The sequence below is a fragment of the Oreochromis niloticus genome, linkage group LG16, assembly GCF_001858045.2.
Source record: "Oreochromis niloticus isolate F11D_XX linkage group LG16, O_niloticus_UMD_NMBU, whole genome shotgun sequence".
Lineage (NCBI taxonomy): Eukaryota > Metazoa > Chordata > Actinopteri > Cichliformes > Cichlidae > Oreochromis > Oreochromis niloticus.
In genome coordinates, this window is record NC_031987.2 from 35,779,483 (window position 1) to 35,807,317 (window position 27,835).

General features: G+C 43.1%; 1 protein-coding gene across 1 annotated transcript in view; it reads left to right on the top strand.

The window, feature by feature from the left end:
- The first annotated feature begins 5,892 nt into the window (after positions 1–5,892).
- LOC100710818 (ras-associated and pleckstrin homology domains-containing protein 1) overlaps positions 5,893–27,835 on the top strand; it is an 84,211-nt gene continuing 62,268 nt past the window's right edge. The window contains 1 exon segment of the mRNA XM_019353050.2: positions 5,893–6,168. The gene's annotated coding sequence lies outside the window, so the exon portion shown is untranslated.

Below are 27,835 nucleotides of genomic sequence, written 5' to 3' on the forward strand. Positions count from 1 at the left end.
CTCCCCTTTAAACATTTCCCAGTTTCTCCTATACAGGGAGTGCAGAATTATTAGGCAAATGAGTATTTTGTCCACATCATCCTCTTCATGCATGTTGTCTTACTCCAAGCTGTATAGGCTCGAAAGCCTACTACCAATTAAGCATATTAGGTGATGTGCATCTCTGTAATGAGAAGGGGTGTGGTCTAATGACATCAACACCCTATATCAGGTGTGCATAATTATTAGGCAACTTCCTTTCCTTTGGCAAAATGGGTCAAAAGAAGGACTTGACAGGCTCAGAAAAGTCAAAAATAGTGAGATATCTTGCAGAGGGATGCAGCAGTCTTAAAATTGCAAAGCTTCTGAAGCGTGATCATCGAACAATCAAGCGTTTCATTCAAAATAGTCAACAGGGTCGCAAGAAGCGTGTGGAAAAACCAAGGCGCAAAATAACTGCCCATGAACTGAGAAAAGTCAAGCGTGCAGCTGCCAAGATGCCACTTGCCACCAGTTTGGCCATATTTCAGAGCTGCAACATCACTGGAGTGCCCAAAAGCACAAGGTGTGCAATACTCAGAGACATGGCCAAGGTAAGAAAGGCTGAAAGACGACCACCACTGAACAAGACACACAAGCTGAAACGTCAAGACTGGGCCAAGAAATATCTCAAGACTGATTTTTCTAAGGTTTTATGGACTGATGAAATGAGAGTGAGTCTTGATGGGCCAGATGGATGGGCCCGTGGCTGGATTGGTAAAGGGCAGAGAGCTCCAGTCCGACTCAGACGCCAGCAAGGTGGAGGTGGAGTACTGGTTTGGGCTGGTATCATCAAAGATGAGCTTGTGGGGCCTTTTCGGGTTGAGGATGGAGTCAAGCTCAACTCCCAGTCCTACTGCCAGTTTCTGGAAGACACCTTCTTCAAGCAGTGGTACAGGAAGAAGTCTGCATCCTTCAAGAAAAACATGATTTTCATGCAGGACAATGCTCCATCACACGCGTCCAAGTACTCCACAGCGTGGCTGGCAAGAAAGGGTATAAAAGAAGAAAAACTAATGACATGGCCTCCTTGTTCACCTGATCTGAACCCCATTGAGAACCTGTGGTCCATCATCAAATGTGAGATTTACAAGGAGGGAAAACAGTACACCTCTCTGAACAGTGTCTGGGAGGCTGTGGTTGCTGCTGCACGCAATGTTGATGGTGAACAGATCAAAACACTGACAGAATCCATGGATGGCAGGCTTTTGAGTGTCCTTGCAAAGAAAGGTGGCTATATTGGTCGCTGATTTGTTTTTGTTTTGTTTTTGAATGTCAGAAATGTATATTTGTGAATGTGGAGATGTTATATTGGTTTCACTGGTAAAAAATAAATAATTGAAATGGGTATATATTTGTTTTTTGTTAAGTTGCCTAATAATTATGCACAGTAATAGTCACCTGCACACATAGATATCCCCCTAAAATAGCTAAAACTAAAAACAAACTAAAAACTACTTCCAAAAACATTCAGCTTTGATATTAATGAGTTTTTTGGGTTCATTGAGAACATGGTTGTTGTTCAATAATAAAATTATTCCTCAAAAATACAACTTGCCTAATAATTCTGCACTCCCTGTAGTCTGCATTTGTCTGAGCAGTGTGTACTGCCCACAGTGGCTGTAAGATGTCCTTAATACTGCCAGTGTGAAATGGTTAGTTCACCCAGAGATGCAGTTTGTGTTTATTAAGATCCCCATTCTTCCTGCGGTCACAAATCTTTACATTTTAACAATGCGTTATAAGACAGACACACATAAACAATATAAAATTCTGACTAGACAAACATACACACTATAAAAACACACAAAAGTGCTCCGTATAACACAAATCAGGGGAAACATTGATAATATAAAATTCGCAAACACACAAAGTTTTAAATTCATGTTACCATTTTTAACAGTCAGACCAAATGAATAATGTTTTAGAAGTTGTATTAGTAGCTGTATTATCTGTACTGATAACAAAGTCCATTCCTCCATAGCCCTGTACACAACTGTGCTTTTGATTGAACTGTTCTTGCTCTGCCAGTCTAATTTTCATGTCTATACACACTGAAAAACAATTTCTTATGCAACATGATTGGTGTCTTTGTAACAATAATATTTCTAATAAATACAGGTAAAGAATAAATCAGTTTATAATTAACAATGAACCAGTTAAGATGTTATATCCACAACAGTGAAATCCATTTGGTGAGTAGTTGGTCTGTATGTTAGTACATGGTAACTTCATCTACTAACATACAGGGCATGTCTGTAAGAGTGTAACAAAGTTACCTTGTGAAGAATTAACACATAATGTTAAAACGTTCAGTTTTTCAGAATTCACATAAATGTTTAAATAATGTGGATTCAGTTCAGCTACATAAATTCATTATGTGCCAGTTTACAGCAAGAGTCACTTCAACATGCTTTGTTGAGACTGAGGGTCTGAGCTTCCAACAGTCAGGTCCCTATGAGGAATCACTACCCGCAGGTGTGGGGAGGAAGAAGTCCCTTTTTAAAAGTTGCTTTCAAATACTGCTCTGTGGAAAGGCTAATAATGTGGTTATGCTTCCATTTCATGTGTCGAGTTGATATTTAAAATATGCATCTTCGTAGACGGGTTGAACACACACACACACACACACACACACACACTGTGTGTAGATGTGCAGCCATTAACCTTCCCTTGTTCCTCCAGTCAAGAGCTCACAGCTTTGTGCAAGGGGATGAAAATAAAATGTCCCGACATTTCAAATTAGCAGCGTGGGCTGAGTTGGAAAGCTCATCAAAGTACTGAGATACGTAATGCACATTTGAAAAATATACATATATGTAATAAGTGGGTGGAAATCTTTGATTGCTTTTTCCATTGTCTTTCTATTATAAGTCAACAGAGGAAGCCAGCAGGGGACGTCCCGCTCCCGCTGAGCACACCACCAGGTTAAAGTTCCACTGCCTGCCTGTCTCTGTTTGTCTAATCTGCGGCTCTTTGTTGGTTCTGGCTTTGGAAAATTGGTTTTCTTGTTTGGCATGCAGTCTCTTTGCACCCAACAAGTGCGGGGTTGAGCTCTTAAATTTGAGCAACAATAAAAAAGTTAACCCCATCAGAGATTTATAGCAATGGCTCTCTTCAACTAGTTAGTGCCAAACACAACATGCAAGTCTGTGGCTTAAAGCTGCAGCTTGTACCGCCTCCTCTTCCTTCCTCTCTGCAGCAGCCCCAAGTGTTCTGCTGTAAAAAAAAAAAAAAAAAAAAATCAACCGTCTTATTGAATCCATCAGCTATCCCATTTAAAATGCTTTAATTCCATTATTGTAACACTGACAGGTGAATTCCTGGGATTAGACAAAGTTTTTTTCTGTGAGTGCAAAGACAAGGAAATGAAATACAGCTGGTACATTGTTAAAACTCGGTTGTACCGCTCCTGTTAAACTGTATTTAACAGGTGTGTGTGTGTGTGTGTGTGTGTGTGTGTGTGTGTGAGAGAGAGAGAGAGAGAGACAGAGAGAGAGAAAAGCTAATTTAGCATCTTTTACCCAGCTCGAAATCACGGCATAGTCGTGTCAAACTAGTTCTAATGTTCACCAGCTGGGCGGCACCTTTATCTGGGTGCACTGATAATAATACTCCAGATGTGACTTTGTGTTCACAGGTTTCTTCATGAGGGCAATGAGGACATTTTCACTGTCCACTGGTTGGGGCTGGCTGAAGCTCAGGAGGTAGAGTGGGTCATCCAGTGACTGGAAGGCTCGTGGGTTGATCCCTGGCTGCTCCAGTTTGCATGCCAAATATGCAAATATCAATGGGCAAGAATCCTCTTAAGCACAGGAAAACATGAGGCCAGTTGTTTAAAGTGCTCTGTGTGCTCCGGGAGAAAAGAAAAGCATCAGTATATAAGAATCAGTCCATTTAACGTTCAAGTCATGTGTGAGGGCATTCATCAGGGACAGGTGTGCGAGTCTTTCCCATTGTCTCGTGGACCATAACTATGATTTGACATACCACATGGAGAATGTTGTGCTCTTTGTAGCAAGCTGGTAGTTAGAAAATAATAATACTACTTGTAATATTTTCATATTGGCTCTTGGTGGGACTTAGCTGGTAGTCTATTGTGAAAAATGCACCATGTTTGAATATGATGATGATGCTTGGCGGTATAAAGAGAAAAAATAGTATTTTTTATTTATTTATTAAAACTTTCTGTCACACATTGTCAGAGAAATATCAAAAGGAAGAGTAGAGTGTGTTTGAACACTTGGGCCGACTGATACAGGTGTTACAGCACCCTCTGCACTCCTTGCCTTTCTTTGCTTTTCACATAGATCTTTGAATTTTGCTGCGCAGAATGACGTGTGAGCACAGTCTGACAGTCTGACACTAGAGGGAGCTCTCTGGAAACTAATTTCAGTTGTACATATTTGTCCTATGGAGAGAGCCATGATTGTTTTTCGACTAACTCCTGCGAGACATGCTTTCAAGAAAGCATAATATTTTTTTCTTTTGTACATATAATGATTGATTATAAAAGTGTGCCAGGTGTTAGACCCTTTAAAATAATAATAATAATAATAACAACAATAATAATAATAATAATAATAACAATAATAACAATAACAATAATAATAATAATTGTTGGGTCATGTGTTAATATGAGCTCCCAGACACACTTGCTTTTATTTATAGACAAAATAAAACAAACAAACAAAAATATAACATATTATATTTCATCCTGTCGGGTCTCCTTTTAGTAAATTAAAATATGAAGCTTGTGTGGATGTGCATACATCACTGCGTGCACACATGCACACACTGATCTTTGATCAGACTTGGATGTAAAAAACGCTATCTTAAATCGGACCAGGAGCCTATTTTGTGTGTGTGGTACATATAGGCCCATTATATTATATTATATTATGAACTTTTCACACAGATGACATGAGAATAGAATAGAAAAGCATAGAATAGAATAGAATGAACTCATCAGCACCGATTGGTTAAGGCTGATTTAAGGGTTGGGCAGGACAGGAAATGAGACACCGGGAACGCGCAGGGTGAGGATACGCGCTCCCACAAGTTTTTTTGGGATCCGGTGTAGCGTCAAGTCAAACTGCAGAATAACGGAAGTGAGGCGTTTTCGGCTTCACAGTAAAAGCTTAATTCCTATTTGTATAGTCCTTATATGTACTTTGTTCTCAATCCTTAAATCTAAAATTTGATATACATAGACAAAACAAAAACTTTTTTATGTAATATACACTGGTCTGCGTGGGGTCTGGAACTGGATTATTTCCCTCAGTTTAACATGTACAACGACAAAAATAAAAAAAAATAAAAAATCCAATCTAAATTAAGATAAATAAAAAATAGAACCTAAAAGTGTCTAATATTGTGTAGCCTAGCCAAATAAACATGAGAAGCGGCGTTCTCAAATGTCAGTACTAATAATAAAATATATATTTGGAAAATCTGGAAATGTTCTGCATGAAAATAAACAAACAAACAAATAGATTAAATAAAGATTCCAGTATAGATTCCATGACAACAAGATTTCACTGGAATCTTGTTGTCATGGAATCTATACTGGTTTTCATACCAGTCCTTTAAACGCATCTTACCAGCTAATTTCTGACAGTGATAATAATCATTACAGATGAGTGAGTAGAACCATGGAGACCGGATACTGTGGGGAAACATCTGAATAACAAGAAAGTGCATGCTCAGTGTGCCTTTTTTTTCCTCAGGCAAATGAGTTACCATTAAAATACATTAGAGTAGCGTGCTACCACAGAGTTATCATTATAATGTAAACACGACATAAATATGTTATCATTATTTATTGTCAGTTATTAAATAATAATAATAATAATAATAATAATAATAATAATTAAAAGGGCTCGTCTTTCTAGTTTTATTGTGAAAATCACGCCGGAAGAGATCCGAGTGCCAGCCTCCAGTATTAGCAGCGGTGTTAGGATTCAGTGTGGCAGCAAGGGAAATCAGTGGAATCTGGGCCATCTGGGAAAAGGGCAGTCGGTGAAAACCGGCACTAAACCGGCAAGAATCCCGGCGAAGTGTCCACCGTGACACCGCAGAAGCTCCCGGCGGACTCCTCTGTCCCGTCTCCCGCTGCTGGCTGCGGTTTTTCCTCCCTGGATCCGCACAGTAAGTAGCCCGATTCCTCGCTCACCTAAACGCATCTTCGTTACACCGCATTCACCCTTTTTCTCTCTCTCGGTAACCTTTGTGGATCAAACACTAAAGCGGTTTCTCCTGGCTGGTGAAACACCGGAGCTTTTTCATTTTGTGACAAATGCATCACGATTTCCATTCGTTAACATCCGCTGCAATAAAAGCGCATTAATTCCGTTAGAAGCTGCATGTGTGTGCAAAGAAAAGAGAAGGATGTGAAGGGGGGTGACAGGAAAAAAAGGCACTGGAGTGTCTGCATGTGCACACACGGGCTCGCCGCTCGTAGTGTCAGACTGCGCAAGGGCCTGCAGCGCACACACTCCCGGCCTGGATGCGCAGGGTCGCCGGGGAACAGGAGCCGGCTGACATCGCCTTTCCAGTCGGAATATCGGCGTAGCTCCGAGGCCAGGCGTGCCGGGCTGACACGAGCTAGGCGTGGCCTTCATAAAGCATTACACAGATATGGGCGTGTCCCCCGCAGCTGCCTCACAACTCACTGCTGTCCGGTTAAATCACATCCACATATTGCGCGCATTGATGTGATTTGAGCATCAGTTTCCATTTTCGTGATGTTTTGTCTAATAAGCAGACTGACGAAGGTTCGCCCCGAGGCTTCTCTAGAAGTCATTTCAAATGCAGCATCATTAGACATGCAGGCCTGCCATCTGTCTGTCTATCTGTCCTCCTCCTCCCGTACACTGTCAGGGTCTAACTTCCTGTATGTGAACCTGCCTGTCTGTCCTCCTGCTCACACTCCTGTCCGTCTACAGTGAGGGACCCCAGCAGGGTTAGAAGATTCGTGGTGGTCAGCCATTTTTATGTGTGTTGCTGTAAGCTGTCAGGTGTTTAAATGACGTTTCACCTTAAAACTGTGATTCCACTGTATATATACAATATATTTATAAACATTATGTTTCTTTGATGTCATCCATTTGTTTTGGATTCCACATTTTGATGCCCCAGTGTTGGTGGTTACGGTGTGTGCCGTGTTTGTTTTTGAGTCCATAGAGATGTGCAGTGTTATTAGCAAATGCTAGCAGGGTGGTTAGCAGGCTGAACCCACAAATTGTACAACACACAGATTCACATATCAGCAAAACTGAAGCACCGACTTATTGGAAGCCTTTCCTACACAGCCAGCCATATTATTTACGCTCTAAATATGGGGGCGTGGTTTAGTTGTGTTACAGGCATTAGAGGTGTGGCTTAGCAGGCACTGATTTGATACAGCTCCCAACAGGCCATGTTAATAATAACACTAAAATTACACAAAATTATCTTATTATTTATTATAATATACAGGCAATTACACAATATTTAATATTTTAGTATCATGGTTATCGACAATAATCACAGTTATTGTGATTAGAGATGGACCGATCCGATATTACGTATCAGTATCGGTCCGATACTGACGTAAATTACTGGATCGGATATCAGCGAGAAATAAAAAATGTAATCCGATCCATTAAATATCAAAAAAGCACCTCACAAAACTTGCGACATGGCGTAACTTTGCTCATAACCGTAGCACATCGGAGCAGTATGCATCATGTGATAGAGCGGCTGTGTGTATTTGTAGCCTCGCTACCAAACCAGCATTTCATCTCCGAGGAAGTTATCCCAGAGAGAAGTAAAGCAAGTGTGTAAGTTCATCTCTGAATGTTTGTAAAGCGTTCCCATGTTAAGCTTAACAACTGATATATGGAGCAACTGCCTCTCTCTCTCCCTCCCCTTCCTGCTGCTCCTTCAATCATGAAACTGATCAATGATCAGCTGATTGGCTTTTCTGTCGCGAGTCCGTCTCTCTTCTTTGTTTTTGGCCCACTTTGCACCAGAAAGAGGAAACCAGCGGCTGAACAACAGCAGCACGTTTAAGCTTGATAAGCTGTTGTTAGAATGTATTTAATATTACTTTCTACACCAGGATCCTTTTCTACGTAGCTGACGGCTGGTAACTGTGCAGGGGCGGATCTAGCAAAGTGTAGCCAGGGGGGCCGATAGGGCATGAACAGGGAAAAGGGGGCACAAAGACATACTTTTCTTTCTTATTCTCATTTAAAATGTCTAGCTTTTAATAAATAATTATCTGAATCTTACACCCAAAGTTTTAATCTGATGTAAAATGTATAGAAGTCCATTACTGTATATAGTAACTATAAAGTCTAATATACCCTAGTAAGCTATAGTACTTTTTCCTTTGGGAAGATACCATCTGTGCAGTCTGCAATTCTGTTGAAGAAAGATGTTGAATCTATTTAATTATTCTTGAAAAATAATTTATTTCTGTGCATTTTTTTCCACACTGCATCAAATTAAAGTTGATTACGTTGATTAAGCATCATGATGTGGAGGGTGGGGGGTGGTTCCCTATTTTCTTTTGCTGGGAGTTTGCAACCCTATTAGTTAGGTTGCTTAATATTTCTGCTAAGTACTCTTTAAAATACCAGAATAGGGAGGATGGAGCAGGTTTAAGTTTATTAGACTGATCAGTGTTGCTGAACTATGAAATATTTTGGGTGCAGTGTATTTTTTAATTGCAGGTATAACAGAATAGCTTTAGTGTTGTTGTTTATTTGAACTTGAGTATGAACTTATACAAAATGCAGCAAGATAATAAAAAAACAGTTTTATTGATTAAAAAACACACTATATCGGATTCATATCGGTATCGGCAGATATCCAAATTTATGATATCGGTATCGGACATAAAAAAGTGGTATCGTGCCATCTCTAATTGTGATTAGTTCATTGTTTTTTTTATAACCAAGAAGAATATCATCCCTGGTTGCATCAGCACCAGTACTAGGCAGTATGCTCAGTACTTTGTATCACATGCTGGTATTACTATTTGAATTGTGTGTTCCATGCTGGTGTGAATGGGTGAATGTGTATTGTATAAAGTGCTTTGAATGCTCAGGTAGAGCAGAAAAGCGCTATATAAGAACCAGTCTGTTTACCACTTCAAAAAGTACTAAGATGGCAATGACGAAAAACCTTCCTTTTGAAGTATCCAATGGTTACTCATGTCTGTCTTTTATGTACAGTCTATGAGAGAGACCAGAATATGGAGAAGTTTCTCACATGGTTAACGTGGTTACTGTTAATCTTAAACTCTGATACCTGAGTGAAAACCAGACTGAAAGGGCAAACCTGCAGCTCCACATGGGAAATTGTTCCAGGAGCTTTGCTGGGAAGATTTCAGGTATGAACATTCTGACACGTTCACTTGCCGCACTCGTCTCTAAGGTTCTTCGACAGGCTTCCTCCTTTCGTTTCAGAGGGTCCGTGTCGATGCATGTTGGTTTTTGCTGGTCAGATGCTAAATCTCCATACAAGACTCATGTTGTTTTTCCTGCTCATGTCTCAGTGGACCTGTTGCTACAGCTGCACACGTTTTTATCATCAAGTCTCTCCACAACTACAAGATCTAAACTTCATTCACTCACCATTGTAGTAAAAAGAAGGGCTATCACAGACTTTGTACCAAAGTGTGACTGAAGATGTAGGAGCAGTGTAGTATGTTCAGTCACAGAAGCCTGATGTCTCTGATAGTATACTGATGTAAGTGTACTGATGTAGTGCAACATGAACGAGGAGTTGTACCTTCAACTGATTTTGTGGGAGTGAGACTGTGATCACAAACTCTTCTTTAATTGAGGAGTTAATCGGGTCCACTGGTGACATAAGACAGGAAATGATATATAAAGAATTCAGAATGATTTCACCACACTAACAGTTTTAAACATTTCTCATTCAAATGTGTGATGCCTCATTTCAGCCAAATGTTCTTAAAACCACTCGTAAAGGCGTAAACGCTGCCGTCTGTAACTGGGCTCGTCAGAGCTCCAGTCTAAGCGTTCTGGCAGTTTTGAGAAGTCCTGCCTTGATAACGCGGTCGCATGCGGCAAAGTGGGGCAGGATCCCGCGTCTCCGGGTAGTGCTGAGAGTGAACTGGAGTATAAAAATTCCAGATGCCCTAATTCCACTCAAGGCTTCCCCAGCTATGTGTGACCAGCCTGTGAACTACACTGTCCACTGTGCCCACATGAACATGCTGATTTAGCACTGCTCTTCCCAGTCGCCTAGCACCTTTATAAACAGCGTGACATCATTTTTGATGGTTTTAGCATTGATGCAGTACGAGTTGCTGCTTATTGCTGGCAAGGTGTGGATTACACGTTTAAATTGTTTGAATATTGTGAACATCATTTGGCTAACCATTGCAGTTAAACTCACCTAATTACCAAGCCGTAAACATTATAAACAATAATATATTGTTGAGTAATCATCACTGCTTTTCTTGGCAAACAAAGCAGCTGTGAAAACCTGTGCATGCGTGGTACAAGTACAGCCTGAGGGGAGAAAAGGTGATGTTCTTTATTTCCCAGATATTTTGATCAAATATAACTCATAATTATACTGCATTGCACAAAAGTGTTGAGGCACTCTTCCATATTTTGCTCCCAAACAGTCAGACTTTCCTGTAATCTTTTAAAGCAGTCTTGAGCTGCAGGCTTCTTGGGGCATTGGCTGCCTTACCCAACCACCTCAGCTCACCGAGGCAGTACAGGCATGAGTCATCCGAGCATAAAACATAAAACACCTAACTAGAGAGAGATGAGTTAGTGTTGTGTTTACATGTACCAGACTTAGCAGTTGTATCATTAGCTTGATTTTGTTCCCATTTCTTTAGTTGAATCCATGAGAAATGCTCCAATGGAGACACTTTGGAAAACTGCACCTCTCCCTCCTTAGACCTCAGACACTCATTTCTACTGTTAGGCTTAGAGGTGCTGGCCTCTCTTTTACACCAGCGTCACCACGATATCTGCTTCACCTGGAGACAGTAATGGGGGCGGGGCAGGATGCAGATGGTATGTAAACTGTATGGAGATTCTGCTAGACTGTCGGTTCGAATGAGTCAGATTGACTGACTAATAAATACGCACGGTGGTCAGAACAAAAAAGTCCGGTACAAACTGCAGCAAATGTTAGTAAATGAGGTCCAACGATCCCAGACATGCTGCCAATGCAGTAAAACAGACATGGGTTGAAACACCAGAATGCAGCTGTGTCAGTTATGGACTGGCCCTCCTCTGCGATCTAACAGACATCCCAAGAAGAGCTTTGGAGCGCCCTTCCAAAAGCTTAGAGAAATATTCCTGAAGACTATTTAAGAAATGACTGGAAAGCTTGCCTTAGAGCAGGGGTGTCAAACTCCAGGCCTCGAGGGCCGGTGTCCTGCAGGTTTTAGATAACACCCTGAGTCAACACACCTGAATCAAATGATTAGTTCATTACCAGGCTTCTGGATAACTGCAAGACACGTTGAGGAGGTAATTTAGCCATTTGAATCAGCTGTGTTGGATCAAAGACACATCTAAAACCTGCAGGACACCGGCCCTCGAGGCCTGGAGTTCGACACCTGTGCCTTAGAGTTCAGGCTGTATGGACGAATGTAGGTGGTCATACTAAATATTGACTGTTAAGCTCAACTGTTTTGTACTTGATATTTCCATGGATGTCTGCACATGTTTCAGTAAATCACTGCACCTATTTCCCATTTTCCTAAAAAATCCAAAGAAATGTGGGAAGACTTTTGCACAGCACTGTACCTGCTTTACATGCCCAACAATAAACTATAATACACATAATAACTGTAAGACTATAATTTAACATGTATTGAGGGTAAATGTATGCGTTTTGATGACGAATGATCTCAAAGCTGATGATCTAAACAGTTATGTTTTGATTGGCTGTTCCCTTTCCACACTTATATCCACTGTATAACATGCATTTACAGCATGATGGGCTTATCTGTGTACCGTTAGCACAAACAGGAAATGGCACTAGACTTAAGTCAATCAAACCATGGCTTTGGAATGTCGTGGACAATTACACATTACAAACAAACTTGTTTGTACAAAGATGACATTAGTTTAGTTCACGAGGCTTTCCAAACACACGGCCATATCATTAGACACACACTGACACTTTTGAGGAAATTCAATTTCCACCATGAATAGAAGTTTGCAGCATGGAGCGAGGACACGTTGAGTCAACCTATTATTTCTGCTACCTTGACGCCTTTGCCCTCGCACCTTCAAAATAAAAGAAAGATCTGCTCTTACGTATTGACACAATGGAAGGAGCAGGTTGCTGTTCAATTAATAACACAGACGAGTTTGTCTTTTAGCTCTCCTGTCATCTGTTGCTGCTTCCACTGTGCGTTCTCATTTTGTTCCAGTTGGACATGCATTTGATTGGAATCATTATTTTGATGATCCAGAGCTCTTTCAGTGACTGTGTGAGGCTCTGCTTTGTTGCTCAGCAGCACTTAGACTTCTGTTATGGGAATTAGCCCATCTGCGTTTCCGAGCAGCGCAGAGGCCTACGAGCGCAGAGTCGACGTTTGGCCTTGTGTGTTTCCTCTGGCAGCTGTGCAGGGTGCAAGCATCAGTGCAACAGTTACATCTGTATCAGCTGCTCTACTGCAGTTTGTCAGTATATCGCCACTGGAGGCTAAGAGAGGTCAAACTAGGTCACCATCTGATGTTGTTGGTTTTGGTTTTTTTTTTTGCATGTTTTCTGTCCTCCTCTAGCCAAGCGTATGGAAAAGTCATCCCTCCTTCTCTCAGGAAATTCCATCTCATCCCAGGGGGAGACAGACAGAGGGTGTGAAGGAGCAGCACAGCACATCAGCAGGGACACTCTTTCTTATTCAGCACATTGAACTGTTTGTGTTTAGACATTAGAGAGTTTAACTTGGACTATGGAAGTAAGAACTACAGTTTGATTCACACACTGCAGGGACAAAAAGTACTGGACCAAACCTCTGAATCTTTGAATTCAGCTGTTTTCAGTCCCACTGCCACTGGTGTAGAAAATCAAACAGCCAGCCACGCTGTCTGCCTTCACGAGCAGCTGTGAAAGTATCAAGATATCCCACAATCAGCTGTAAGTGGTAAAGTTGCACCGTTTGGAAACGTGGGATGGATCTCAGCCATGAAGTTCTTTGCTTTAAAGAGGAGAAATAACAAAAAACAAATATGATCGCGTATCATGTTAGCCCTTTGATGTGCCACTATGACAGCCGAGGAAGGCTCTAGGACCTGCAGTCCTAAGCAGCTCAATAATTCTTTAACCTTAAAACTGTCACCAGACTACAGCGGGTTACTCCTGAGGCCATCATCAACCCTAACTGGAGCTCTGACGGCAGTAATAAAAGGAAAAAATGTCGCCCAAACTCCCAAGATATTGTTCATAAAACAAAGGTCACATGGTTAGAAACCTCAGAGTGGGACTAAAGTGGACATTAACACCACCCCTCAGACGTCGCGGTGCAAATGCAGACGTTTCACCTTTAACAGAGACATGATTTCATGCTGAAGCACCTCTGACATTGTCTTTCTCACATATTTCAGCTGTTTGAAGTTGGATTGGAAATGTGCTTGTGTGCACACACCGTGTCATAAATGGCCAAAGAGTGAGCTGCAGGGTATCGTTACACACCACCTGTGTGTGGTGCTGTGTCAGCATGAAGCTGAAGCAGCCTGCAGATACACATTATCACACAGTGGGATTATGGTCAGCACCCGGAGATGCTACATGCTGTCTGTCTGCTTTGTCACAGCTTGGTGGAAGCAGCTTCCTCCTCAGCTATTTGTTTTCCACTGGTTGTCAACAGCAAGTCTAAAAGTAGACATCAGTCCACTGATGGTATCTGCCCCACTGTTACGCCCACACCCACTGGTGATTGTATGTGTTGTTGATGTTGGTTGATATTGTTTCAAACCCACACACGGGGTTTCCAAGTTGACCTCTGACTAAGAGCTGGGTTTTTCCTGCTCGTTAACTTTGAGACTGGTTTAAGACGAGGGTTGGACGACCAAGTTATGCAGGAAGTGTTTAAGCACTAAACATATGAATTTATGAAGGCAGTGCAGTGATGAAACTGTGTGTGTGTGTGTGTGTGTGTGCGCGCACTGGTAGAAGTAAATGGTTTTTACTGTTTGTTGTTGAAACAGGCTGCTGGCATCTGTATGCAATGACTCAGCCTGTGTGTGTGTGTGTGTGTCTGTTTTTGTGTGTTTCTCTGCCTCCCACATAGACACACACAGTATTAATGGAGTATCCAGATGAGTAACAGTACTCTGGTCTCCAGTGTCTCCCCTTAGTGGACTTCTTTGTAAAGAAAACACCCAAACCCAGTGGGTAAGCCACAGACTGGTACAATGATCCTTTCTGTACTCGTTAGCAAATCTCAGTGGTTTTTACTGGATTATGCGTAAGGGAAACACGTCCATGCCACTCAAGGTTCAGAGGTCAGGGAATGGCGTTGAGAAGGCTGCTGTTGCTCTGAGACACATGCCTCTCATAGTTTCAGTGGCATGGCTGAACAACACCGACTTCTGGCGAAGAAACGGACTCACACAAATCAAAGCAGAATTAAGACAAATAAGGTTCAAACACTAATACTGCATCAGTCTCTAATGTGACAACTAGAAATGTGTTTTTGTAAAACCCCAAAACTTCCACATATAACAGCAGTAAAATGGTATGAAACACCTGACACAGGAAGCTCAGGACACGTTCCCGTTGCTGTGGAAAGCAGTGGTTAGCTATCTTAGTTATCTTAGCAAGAACATGAAGCTGCAGCAGCTGCTGAGGTTCCAAAAGGTTTCAGCACTTCTGTGATAACGTCACCCCGTCTCTACTGGTCTTTATCCACCATGTTGCTGCCATCAGCCACAGATGTTAACAAATCCAACACGAGCATCAAGAACAAAAATGCTTTCTTTTTTATATACTGGAGTTTAAATGGTTTCACTTCCAATCCCTGCATCTGACAGCTCAGTAGTTATTTACTATAAAGCTGTGGCTTCTAAATACAGCACAGCAGCATGTCCTGTACTGTCCTATAATGTGAGACGTGGACAGTGAAGTGTTGGTATGGATCTGTGTGGCAGGACGTTTGCAGATGTGTGTAGTCATCTCCAGCAAACGCTGAAGTTCAGCAGTGCTGTGTCTCTTTAATTCCATACAGATGTGGAGACAGGCTGCTGTTGCTGTGTTACTGCACAGCCCTCATTCTTGGAAAATTGAATGTGATTTCTTCTTCTCTCCTTTTTTTCCTTCCATGTTTATCCCCTGAGCTGCACGACTCGGCCAAGCCACTCTCTCTCTTTCTGTTTCCGTCTCGTCTTTGTGCGTCTATGTCCCTCGACCCTCGTGGAGATCCAGGGGCCGGCTGTGCAGCTGGGGATCAGGACTATCGTTCTGATTGCATTGAATGGAGCCTGACATTGTTTCCTTCTTTTTAAAGCTTGCCTGGGGAACAGTGCAAGAAGCATTCAAATGCTTTCCGTGAGATTCAAATTCAAGAAAATGCTCATGGCCGTCACAAGGAGGCGGAGTCTGACACGCAGTATAATCAGGATCAGAGTTAAACAGTGAGAAACGACTGGACTCAGAATCCAGTCTGTGCTTTCTGCAGGCAAAGAAAACATGTTTTAACTAAATGCAAGTAAACATGTGCATGTGCCTGTATCGTAATAATTCCCTGAAAAGTCATTTCCAGCACAGAAATCTCTACAGTGACTCAGTACGTTCTTTATTTTTACAAATTTCCACATTCAGTGGAGCGTTATTTATATTTATTATTATTGTTTGTAATGCAAAGACATGCTGGCAGCCCTGAACTTTCTGAACGTCTTTGTTTTTGTCAGTTTTTGTTGCCCTTCCAGGCAGAGGCCACGTTCAGCCCTCCCTACACAGCGCTGTTTTATATTTGACTGCACCTTCGCTCTGTCATACACCTGAAATAGTTTGTATTGTTTCCACCAATCACTTCAGTCTTATACACCACCTAATCACGACAGCAACAGCTGTAAAGCCTTCTCCTGGTAACACATGTATATGTGTAAGGCCAGTTTCACTTTTTAGTTTCAAATCATTAAAAATAGCAGTTACAATGGTAAATGGTAAATGGCCTGTATTTATATAGCGCTTTACTAGTCCCTAAGGACCCCAAAGCGCTTTACATATCCAGACATCCACCCATTCACACACACATTCACACACTGGTGATGGCAAGCTACATAGTAGCCACAGCCACCCTGGGGCGCACTGACAGAGGCGAGGCTGCCGGACACTGGCGCCACCGGGCCCTCTGACCACCACCAGTAGGCAACGGGTGAAGTGTCTTGCCCAAGGACACAACGACCGTGTCCTTGGACACAACGACCGAGACTGTCCAAGCTGGGGCTCGAACCGGCAACCTTCCGATTACAAGGCGAACTCCCAACTCTTGAGCCACGATCGCCCCGTTAACATTAACGTCACTGCAGAGCGGTCCAGCCTAAACTCCCCCTGCTTTAGACGAAGAGTGTGCAGCAAGCAAAGCTCACAGGGTTTATGTAGAAGGCCGCCTTTGTCTCAGTGCAGGGTCAGGACCACCTGATGTCCTTTTGCTGTGGGCACCAAGCAAGTCTGCTGAGGCGTCTAAGAATGCCGATGCCTTGGGATCGCTTCACCCGTGACTCCACCGCTTCACGAGATAGACTTTATGGTGAAAAAACACCACCTCATGGCTGCTTAGCTCATGGACCACGATGTGCCCCAGATAGGTAAAGCCCTGAAGTGCACATGAGTCCATGCGAAGATGGTGAATGTGGCCTGTAGAGTGGACCAGTCCAAAACAGTCTTAGCACCTCCTGCTCCACCTCCCATGTTTTCAGCAGTCCCACTGACTCCGAACCCTACTTCATTACAGGTGAGCAATCCAAAAGTTTGACTAAATAAGACACCGCCCATCCAGGCAACCTGCACCAACCAGGCAGAGTGTCGCACTGTTCAGGGCAGCTGCACACATGCTTGAGTCGCGCACACTGTCCAGCTCAGTAGCTTACATGGTCCAGGACAGCAGGCGCTGTCCACGTCGGTGCCCTATTAAACACAACATGAACCGAGTACCATGTTCAACCACAACATCTGTTGTTCAGATTAGTCACTGTGACCTTCAAACTTTCACCTGAGCCCAGAGTGAGTCAGTGCACTAGATTTGTTTTCATCGAAACATGTTGGAAATTTATATTTAGACCAACATTAATACTAACAGCATACTATACTATATACTACATACAAGTTGTTTAGTTGTGTGTTAAACTGGGCAGCACAGTGGTTAGCATTTTCGCCTTGCAACAACAAGGTCCTGAGTTCAGTTCCACCATCAGGCCGGGGTCTGTCTGTGTGGAGCTAACATTTATAGAAGAATTATCAACTTAATTAAACAAGTTCAAAACTAAAATATAACCACAGACAGATTGTAATTGTATTATTAAGCACAATATTCTCAGTCTCATGTTTTCCACACACAGGGGGTCTGGTTACTGTACTGTAACCAGACCACATCTGGTGCACTGGATTATAAGGCACACTGTCGATGAACGGGTCTGTTTTCATACATAAGGCTAAGCGAAACAAAACAGTCAAATAAGTCAAACTTTACTCAACTCATTCATCTTGCTTCCTCCACTTCCGTACCATTGATTCATTAATGTTGAATCCTCTGGCAGCTGCTCTATTCCCATGTTGTTGCAGTATATGAATGACTAACCTGGTATTGTGGATGGATTATCTCAGTTGTTCTCCTGACTGAAGTTTGGTCCGTTTACAGCATCCTGCCATGCGATTGCATTTGTCCCTAACCATCAGGAACCCTCACGTTAACTTTTATCGAGTGGAAAAAACTTAGCGTTCATCCTCCGGCTTCACTGTGTTTATGTTATGCTAACATAGCTGTGTCGCTAGCGATCAAATCAAGATGGCGCTGGAGTGACGGCAGCCTTTCCAAGTAGCTCTGCAACACCGCACCTTTTCTTAACTTTTAACTTTTTTAGACTAGGCTTTAAAACTTTATTCACCTTCCTCTAGTTACTCTACTTCTACCTCTTAGATATAACGATACAAGATGGATAATGCACTTTTTAAAACTTCTGGAACCAGCTCCTTCATCTATTTGAGAGCGGAGCTGGTGGCACTAAGAACAAAGGAACAGACCGGCATGCGACACAACATCCCGGCTGAGATAAAGAGGAGCTACAGAGGCTGCAAGGCTGGAGCGAGGAAAGCGGATCACCGGAGGCGATTCAAACCATCAATCCCGACAGTGATAATGGGCAACGCGAACTCGCTACAGAATAAAATGGATGAACTGTGCGCTCTGAACAACCACCGACTATACCGTGAGTGCAGTTTGTTTATCTTCACGGAGACGTGGCTAACCGAGCTAACGCCACAGGCTAATGTAGACCTATGCAGTTTCACATCCGTGAGAGCCGATAGGGGCACACAGGCCAGCGGAAAAAGCAGAGGTGGGGGACTCATTGTCTACGTTAACAACAGATACTGTAATCCTGGACACGTCTCCGTTAAAGTTTCGGTATGCCGTCTGGACCTGGAGCTGCTAGCCGTTAGCTTGCAGCCATATTATCTACCTCGGGAGTTCAGTCATGTGATCTGTGTGTGTGTTTACATCCCTCCGAGGGTCGACGCAGCAGCTGCCTGTGAGAAAATACACACAGTTACAGCAAGACTGCAGACACAACACCCCGAGGCTTTCATTATTATATCTGGAGGCTTTAATCATGTCACACTGGATTCTACTCTGACTGCTTTTCACCAGTTTGTGAATTGTTCCACAAGGAGCAACAGGACAACTGACCTACTGTATGCGAATGTGAGAGATGCATACAGAGCCACCCCCCTCCCCCTACTAGAGAAGTCAGACCACAACCTGGTTTACCTACAGCCACAATACACACCCCTCGTCCAAAGGCAGCCTGTCACAACACGCTCCATCAGGAGATGGACCCCAAAAAAGGAGGATGCTCTGAGAGACTGCTACGACACCACAGACTGGGATGTGCTTCTGAGCCCAGATGGTGAGGACATAGAGGGGGCGACACACTGTCTGACAGACTACCTCAGCTTTTGTGTGGACACAGTCGCCCCTGCTAAGACGGTACGGTGTTATCCTAATAACAAACTGTGGGTAACACAGGAAGTCAAAGCTGTCCTCAACATGAAGAAGAAGGCTTTCAGGAGCAAAGTGAAGGAGGAGATGAAAGCAGCACAGCGGGAGGTGAAACGCTGCCTGAGGGAAGCAAAGGACACCTACAGGAGGAAGGTGGAGCAGAAGTTGGAGAGGAACAATATGAGGGAGGTCTGGAATGGTGTGAAAACCATCACAGGCCACAACACCAAGAACAGCACAGTGGGGGGGACTGTGGAGGCAAACGAACTCAACTACTTCTTCAACAGGTTTGACCAGCCCACAACCCCCCCACCCTCACCTTTACTACAGAGCGCTCTCTCCACTCTCCTAGCCCCAGAAAGGCAGCAGGCCCAGACAAGGTGTGCCCTAGGATACTAAAGGTGTGTGCTGCTGAACTTGGGGAGCAGCTACAACGAGTCTTCAATCTCAGTCTGTGACTGGGGTGAGTGCCCGCCCTATGGAAGACATCCTGCATCGTCCCGGTCCCCAAAAGGAACCGGCCCAATGAGCTGAATGACTTCCGACCGGTGGCACTGACGTCACATCTTATGAAGACTCTAGAGCGGCTCTTCCTCAACCTCCTCCGACCTCAGGTACAACATTCCCAGGACCCACTACAGTTCGCATACAAGGTGGATGTCGGAGTGGAGGATGCCATCCTGTACCTCCTACACCGAGCCCACTCACACCTGGACAAGGGAAAAGGCACGGTCAGGATCCTGTTTCTTGACTTTTCCAGTGCCTTTAATACCATCCGGCCCTGTCTGCTCCAGGAGAAACTAAACAGGATGCAGGTGGACCCCTGCCTGGTCGCTTGGATCTCCGACTACCTCACTGACAGACCACAGTACGTCAGGCTGGAGGACATCATGTCTGACACTGTGGTCAGCAGCACAGGAGCACCACAGGGAACTGTGCTGTCCCCTCTTCTCTTCACCCTGTACACCTCTGACTTCTGCTACAACTCTGAATTGGAGGTGGAGGTGGAGGTGGTCACCACATACAAGTACCTCGGGCTGTGGGTGGACAACAAACTGGACTGGTCATGCAACACAGAGCACCTGTATAAAAAAGATCAAAGCCGACTGTACTTCCTCAGGAGGCTGAGGTCTTTTAACATCTGCAGGAAGCTCCTGAGGATGTTTTACCAGTCGGTGGTTGCTGGAGTACTTTTCTATGCTGTGGTGTGCTGGGGGAGCAGCACAGCAAAGAAGGACTCATCCAGGCTGGAAAAACTGATCAGGAAGGCTGGCTCTGTGGTCGGCATGAAGCTGGACACTCTGGTGTCAGTGGCAGAGAAAAAAGATAAGATAAGATAAGATGACCTTTATTAGTCCCACAGGTGGGAAATTTGTTTTGTCACAGCAAAGTGCAAAGTTATGTAGCAGAAATTAGAAAACACTGGAAAGCAATAAAATACAATACAATAAAATACCATATACAATAGAATAAAATGGAAATACAAATACTAAATACAACTGAGTAGGAAAATACAAAAATACAACTTCGTCAGAAGAAGAATTGCACATATAGCAGTCTTATTGCACATGTGTGGATGTGTGTGTTTGATCAGTTGAAGTCTTTGTTGTGGAGTCTGACAGCAGTGGGGAGGAAAGACCTGCAAAATCTCTCCGTCCCACACCGTGGGTGCCGCAGTCTCCCACTGAAGGAGCTGCTCAGTGCTGTCACAGTCTCCTGCATGGGGTGGGAGATGTTGTCCAACAGGGATGACAGCTTAGCCACCATTCTCCTGTCACTCACCACCTCCACTGGGTCCAGAGGGCATCCTAGAACAGAGCTGGCCCTTCGGATCAGCCTGTTCAGTCTCTTCGTGTCCCCAGCAGAGATGTTGCCGCCCCAGCAGACCACACCATAAAAGATGGCTGAGGCCACCACAGAGTCATAGAAGGTCTTCAGGAATGGGCCCTCCACTCCAAACGACCTGAGTCTCCGCAGCAGGTACAGCCTGCTCTGCCCTTTCCTGTAGAGGGCGTCTGAGTTATGAGTCCAGTCCAGTTTGTTGTTCAGATGAACACCAAGGTACCTGTAGCTGTCCACAGCCTCGAATGTCGAAAAAGACACTAAAGAAACTGCTGGACATTATGAACAATGCTGGGCATCCTCTGCACACGGCCATAAACAACCAGAGGAGTCTGTTCAGTGACAGGTTGCTTCTCCCAAAGTCAAGAACCAACAGACTTATAAACTCCTTTGTCCCACACGCCGTCAAACTGTTTAACCCCTCTCTGGAGGGGAGAGGGAGGGGAAACAGGAGGACAAAGGAGGGGGGGACAACTAAGCTGTAGTGCCTTTTCAATGTGCAATAGTTTTTGTTAAAATCCAACAGTGCAATAGACTTCAATAATTGAAATGTGCAATTCCCTTGTATTCTTATTCCTATTTATTTTATTTATCCCTTTGGTATACACTTTATTTATATATGTCTCTGTATTTATATATGTGTATATATAGTATTCTGCTCACATTCTGTAACCTCTGTCAGTGCTGTGCTATTTGGAAACCGAATTGCCCAGAGGAACCCACCCGAGGGATTAATAAAGTTTTATCTAATCTCTAATCTGATCATGTAGCACATCATTATATACCGGCTAGCCCAACTTCAGTAGCCCGACAAACGTCACTGCTGTTTACTTTCTGTCTTCATTTATGTTGAAAACTTAAAATATTGGATATATAAAATATAGATTTATAAAATATATAAAATTCCAACATTTGTTTATCAGTTTTAATTTTTTCAGAAATCCTCTCAGTCAGAACATGTTTAGGTGGAAGCTAGCGAGCTAACTTCCTGCTAACTTCTAACTCCGTTAAATTGAATAAATCCTGTCTTCATGGATGCCTGGATGTTAAACTGAATTGTTACACGACTTTAGGTTTTAATAAGTTCGTGTTCAAACAGAACAGAATGCTGCCATTTACAAAATAGTAACTATTCCGTTACAGAAGATTCCAGAGAAAACTGGAAAAGCACATGTTTACTGCTTTGCACTTCTTTTTCTGCTTTCCTGCTAAGTACAGCACATCGCCGCCTGTTTCCCCACATCTGCAGATCTCCGTACACGGAACAAGGAAACTTGGATTTACTGAGAACAGCAACAAACTCTGGAGGTTAATGTGTTCGAATGACTGGATCGTAGGTTGAAACTTGTGAATGATGCAGTGAGTAATGGTCAGATAAACGTCAATGTTTTTACACTCCCTATCATCACCAAGCAGCGTTATCTCCTCTGTCAGGAATGTCAGGTGCTTAAAGTGAAAGTCAGGTCATCCTGATTGTTTAAGAGAGAAGACACAACAATTTCAATCTCCTTTAACTGCATTCTAAATACAAGCCATTTAGTTGGTCTACACTGTGGAGCCAAAAGTAAGGCTTAAAGACTTGAGCTTGACATCAGGTAAAAGTAGATTTGTTTGGTTTTACAGACGCACGTGGTGGCTACACTTTAAATGACTTGTGAAACACATCTATTATGAATGTGAAGAATCATTTTCTCAGGGTTTTATTTGATTTCTGATTTGGGCATCTGTTTTATGACAGAACTGAAAATCTGTTAGTAAGACTATGAGTAATACTTGGAAGTACAATTAAGTATATTACATGTAATTAATTAATTTTGCATGATTGTTACATTGTAAACAACATTTTACACAAGAGATCATTTAATATCTTAAATAAAAAAACTGCAAAACTTTATAATAATAATCAGACATCAGAAACAATTTGTGTTCCTTTGAAACACAAACCAAATGTGGCCCGCCAACTCATTTATGTGAGGCGCGAGATAGGGCTGTTCGATATAACGATATATATCGGATGACGATATAAAAACGTCTATCGTTTCATTTTACGCTATCGTTTGTTTCGTGGTGTCGCAAAATAAACTGTTTACGGCAATATTTTTTCATCATTTTGATGGTCACTGTAGTGGCTATATGAATTTCTTAAAGTTCTCTCTTTCTCTTATATTTAATATAACCACACTACGGACGGACAAGCGCTTGTTTTTTATGCGTTGTCGTTAGCAACAACGACGGTAAAACCACAGCGTGTCCGCTTGTTTATTTTCCACATAAACCTTTCACAATAAAGCTCAAGATCCTGTTGAGACTTTTCAAAATAAAACGAGTCACGTGAAAGATGCAGAGTATTAACGGATGAGAAGCAAAAAAGAGCCGCCAGGTGCTAAAAAATAAACCTTAGACTCAAACGTTAGAACAGACTTTTCTCCGCAGCACGCCGTGTAATAAATACTCACAAAGAAAACGGCGGCCGTTACAACTTACGTCTAAAAATGTATAGTTCCATGCATCAGTTAAAACACTCGACTCCAGGTACACGACGCCCAGCTGGAAACACTTCACCCAAGTCGAGATGCCCGAGATTCACAGAATTTACAGGAAATGTTACATTTTTGTAATTTATATCGTTATATCGACGATAGATGTCTTAATATCGGGATATGAGATTTTGGTCATATCGCACAGCCCTAGCGCGAGAGCTTGTGCATGATTGTCTTCAAATCGGTTTCCTGTATGCTGCTTGAAAGTGCACGTTGACCGTCAACTACATCTACCATGATGCATTTCGATCATGTGAACTCCAATGCCCCCGGTACGGCGGGCGAGAGGGAGAACATCTAGTTTAACGTGACGTACCGCCGGATCTTTTATTTAAATATAGATGTGTATCCACGGAAACGTCAGAATCTCCACTGAAAGCTCATAAAACCATTTCAGTGACCACCAAAAAGCTAAAACGGCAAACGATTAAAGAGGAGCTAAACAGATCTCACAAAAAAATGGAGACGCAAAGCGTGGCTCCCACGTACAGGACACGCCCACCGAGTGCAGAAAGCCCAAATCTCACAGATTCTGAAAGTCCAGATTTCGTCACTCTCCGACTGAAATTTGCTGAACCATAAGCAAAACGAGACCAAAACTTCACGTTTGAAAAACAGAATTCCCTCTTAGTTCGGCTGCGTTGCTTCCATCATGATCGCACTTTCTGCACAGCTCTGTCCCTCAGTGTGCTTCAAAAATCTCTGTTTTCTGCCTTCTTCACTTGCTTATTACGCACCAGGCCATCGTTGTTTTCTTTTCCCCCAAACAATGACATGTGACACAAAGGAGGGTTTCACTGGTCCACTCCAGATCAAAGTGGGCTGTGGCCTGTGATAGATAGTTTGTAGTGTGACAGCTCGGCTCAAAGAGAGAGCAGCAATGATACTGTTAGTGTGAAACTCTACTTCTGTGTCCATTCAACACTCAGTGTGACAGTGAAGATGTTTTCACTTATTCACTGAAAATGAACAGAAGCTGCTGTCAAAGGGAAATGCATCAAACTGTCCAGCTGAGTGGGTTACGTGACATGACCCACTGGATACCCCAGTACACCCAGTGGACCACCTGCTGGATCCAGCTGCATAAGGGGGTCTTGGTTTGACCTCCCACACATCATAGCTGGTCTCACTACCATCTTGTAAATCTTTCCTTTCACTCTTTCTGACAGCAGTCTCTGCCCACTTGACCCTGGCTCCGCCCTCGTCTTGTGTGCGGTCCATGCTTTTAGATGGGTGACCAGCGGTGTTTAAGCTCACTACCTCTCCTCCTTGCATCTTCAACTTTACGCCTGCCTCCCTGTCATACACATACACACACACACACACACACACACACACACACACACACACACACACACACACACACGTAACAGATGTGTGATGATTGTATGATTACAGGCAGAAAGACTGAGGTTAACTCCTCAGAAGCTTTTCATTGTAGTAGTGAGTGGTAACCAGTGCAGTGCTGATAATGTCCCGTAGCCTTTCATGTCTGAAGCAGAAGACATTGGAGAGCACGTGTGTGTGTGTTTGTGCGTCTGACTCGAAGAGCTTGTGTTGATTCTGTCATTTAACTGCTCGCACAGAGTGAGAAATGTACAGGGACAGATAGGTTTGGGGTTTGTTGGTTGGTCGTCTTGATGTAAATGCTGACATACAGAGCTGTGTGTGTGTTTGAAGACTGTATCGATGCTGCCTGTTTTCCGTACAGGAAGCAGTGAACCTGTGCTTTTGCGTGTTAATGTTATGGCTCGTAGTCCTCCTGGAACAGCCACTGTTTTTCTGTGCTCACTCTATCACATGTGAAAACACACAATCTCATACGTGTACCACGTCCAAACCAAACCGCAGCTACCTTTTTATATCCAGGCAGCTCTCCGGGACAGATGGAAAGTATGTGAGCCTTCCTCCTGTCTCTGTGTGGATCCCAAACACTGTCTGGATGGACATGGGGCGACGCTCGGATATAACAGAGGGCCACGCTCAGACCTATGCTGCTCATGGCATTAGCCAACTTGGATATGATAATTATGGACTTTTTCTGTGCAGTGAATTTTGAGAAACAGAAGCTAAATAGAAATCCACATAAGAGTTAAGTCTGGCTGCCTTTTCACTGTGGAGTTGGAAGCTCAAATCCTCTGCTTGCTTTGGAAAAATGTGGGGATGGAAAGAATGAATGAGGAGTGTGTTCACCTCCTCCAGCAGCTACTCTGTAGGTGTCTTTAGGCAGGAACTTCTTTGCTATGTTAAAAACAGATTCATGCACTCTTTTCCTGTTAAGCAAATCTTTATTCTTCTGATGCAGAGTGGCTCAGCATAGAGCACTGATGCTGTGCTGGTCCATGATATTTCCATAAGCTGCAGTGGTAACATTTAGCTTGTCTTTATGATGGTTTAGTCAGTGCGTACTGATGTCATAAACCATAATCACATTTACTTGGGTCAGTATCATAAGGCCTTTGGTTCTGGTAGATTAGGGTTAACAGGTTAGGTTAAAGTTGATGTTGGAAGCAGCACTAGGGTTTGTGTGATCGTGTTTTCACTGCGTGTCAGTCTGTGTGATTGTTATTAAGTGTAGGCTGGATTCCAGGTTAAGAGGCTGGGTGGAAAGTATCACCAGTATTCTAATTTCCTTTTTATTCTCTGAGTATAATACAGTGTAATATAATGCTACACAGACTCGGGTATTTTGGTGCCTGCAGGGGTGACTGTGTGGTCATTGGGTTGCTGTTGTGGCGAGGACCGAGGTCAGGATCAGACCCATCACCTGATTTCCACCAGGCTGGGATTCGGCTATCGTTGCATTAACATCAGGGTCAGGGCTGTCACCTTATAGGGTTTAAAACAGTTCACTTCACTTATTAATAGTCATTTATAATAATTGCTATGGCAGACAGGGGTGTGGGGAGCCCAGGTGTGGAGCTCATCCGGATTACGGCGAGTGACGGGAAGTCAACAGCCCTCGGTGGGGGCTCCAGGTGACCCTGAGCAAAGCAGAGACAAACAAAGCTGCAGGCGAGCATTAACTTTCTCTCTTTTACTCATCTCGGCTGGAGTTGGACTAAACAACAAGCAAGTCGTAACTTTTACAGCGAAAATAAGAAAAAAAGCGTCATAGGAAAAATAATATCTAAATTTGTTAAAAAATTCCAGTTATTGTGTTCATGTTATTTGGATCACATATTTAGTGAACAACAATTTTGGATTCAGGAAACAGGCAAGGCTGTCATCTGGCCTAATGTATCTCTTTAGGTGTCATCACGCTCCAGTGATAGTGCAGCAGTGCAGTGCATCCCTCATTAGTCTGTTTAAAGCATCCAGATGACCTGTTACAAATTCTTTTACAGACAAAAACAGAAATGAAAGGAAACCTCTGCTCTGGCTTCCTCCCATACTTTAAAGACATCTGTAAATCAGTCAGGTTAGACTGGTTACCGTGGGTGTGGGTGAAGTGGGCAGGATCATCCTAATCCTGTATGAATATGTCTGAAAACTCTATACGTTGCTTTAATCTAAAGCACTTTAAGTGTTCATTAATGCCGGTGCATTGTACCGCCTAGAAGAGGCTGTGTGTACCAGTGATTTAAATGACTGAAAAGTTGATGGTTCAACTCCAGCTCCTCTCTTTCTCAGAAAGGTAACTAAGAAAACTGGTTAGAAATAGTCTCAGAAATGTAAGTGTAACCAATCAGCTGTGGAGGTTCTTAGATTAAAGGCTGGAACTCACACCACAGACTCATGCTATACCCCCTCAGTTTAGCACAGTAAAGGTGGTCATACCAAATATTGACTATCAAGCTCATTAGAACTGTATAAACTCTGGTTTTGCCCGATTATATTCTATAATATCACATTTCTACATTTCAATGAATCTCACATTTTCCTAACAAAATATAAAGAAATGGGGGGGGTCAAGACTTTTGCATGGTACTGGGTCACTGGGATAGTGAGGTGAAGCGGGGCCTGCTGCCTGTCTTTGCTGTGAACTTGTTGGAACTGGACCCGCTCTGGTAGATTTAGCTGAGTCAGATTCGGTGGCTCCTCCTCCTCAACTGTCTGCTTTGTTAATTATATGATAAGCTGCAGGAATCTGTAGAAGCGTGTGTCATTTCTATGTATGGGAATATGTGCCTGAGCATGTTTTTCACTTGGTAAGTATTGCTTGCCTTTCCCCGTCTTGTACTTGTGTGTGTGTGTGTGTGTGTGTGTGTGTGTGTGT